The sequence below is a fragment of the Pteropus vampyrus genome, unplaced genomic scaffold, assembly GCF_000151845.1.
Source record: "Pteropus vampyrus isolate Shadow unplaced genomic scaffold, Pvam_2.0 Scaffold466, whole genome shotgun sequence".
Classification (NCBI taxonomy): domain Eukaryota; kingdom Metazoa; phylum Chordata; class Mammalia; order Chiroptera; family Pteropodidae; genus Pteropus; species Pteropus vampyrus.
The window spans coordinates 1,029,389-1,030,591 of record NW_011889247.1 but is presented as its reverse complement, the minus strand read 5'-3'; positions in this window follow the sequence as shown (position 1 = coordinate 1,030,591).

Genomic DNA, 1,203 nt, shown 5'->3' with positions numbered 1-1,203 from the left:
AAAGAAAAGAGAAAAGAAAAGAAAAAAGAAAAGAAAAGGAAAGAAAAGAAAAGAAAAGAAAAAATATGTGGTCTTATTTTATGAGGCATTCATTTCTAAATCAGGAACCACACAGGCTTATACTTGCTTTGGATTGTGTAGAGAATGACTGCCTCCCTTTTTGAAGCAAATCTCCCAACGAAGGCTAAGATCCCTGAATAAGAACTTCATTTATAGGCAAAATGACTTATGAGAGTTGAGCCACTAAAAACATGCACTTATAAATTTCAAATTTAGTAAAATATCATAAAATACACTAAAACAAGTCTGATGTTGTTTATTCATATTGATTTATACATATATTGATTACACATGCTTATTATGTAACCATTCCGTTTTTTTGGTGTCAGGGGGAGAGATTATTGACTTTGCCCCATGGCGATAAATATAATGTCCTATTAGCTTTCATCATATTTAAGGAAGCCATGGCAATCCAATATATGCATGTATTTAATGGTGTATTTTATTATTATTCCTTTATTTCTTTATTTTTTTCCGTTTTAAGTAATCATGTAATAATATTTTCTTACAAATGTATTTTCATGTGCTTGTCCAACTACCTCCTCAAAATGAATGCCTAGAAATATCTGTCAAAGAATATGCACATTTTATTTTAGACACTCATTTTGAAGCTGCATGCCCAAAAGGCAGTTTCTTTTTATACTGTCATGATACTGCCCTTTTCACACATTTAAGTCCACACAGAAATGATTCATTCCTTAAAAATGTTGAACTATGATATGTTAAAAAAAAGTCCAACTATTTTTTTTTCAAATTTGTACTTACATGATTTAATGAGGACTAATATCTTTTGATAGGTTTATTTGATATTGTTTATATTATCTCATTTCTCTTAAAGATTTGTGGTAATTAATTTATTTTATTTTTGTTTGTGAGCCATTTATATTTTGTGTTAATAAGTTTTTATATTAGACATTTTATTTTCTCTATGTAAATCAAATAATTTAAAAATATTTGTTTATTAATATTAATATATTAAATTCCTAGGTTATTGTGGGGCTTTATAGTCTATTGTTTTATTAGTTAATTTCAAAGGTAATATCATAGTTTTTATTTACTAAAACTTTACAATATATTTCCATATCTGCTTGGGCTTTTCCGCATTACTCAAATTAATTGACATCAATTTATACATATATATAT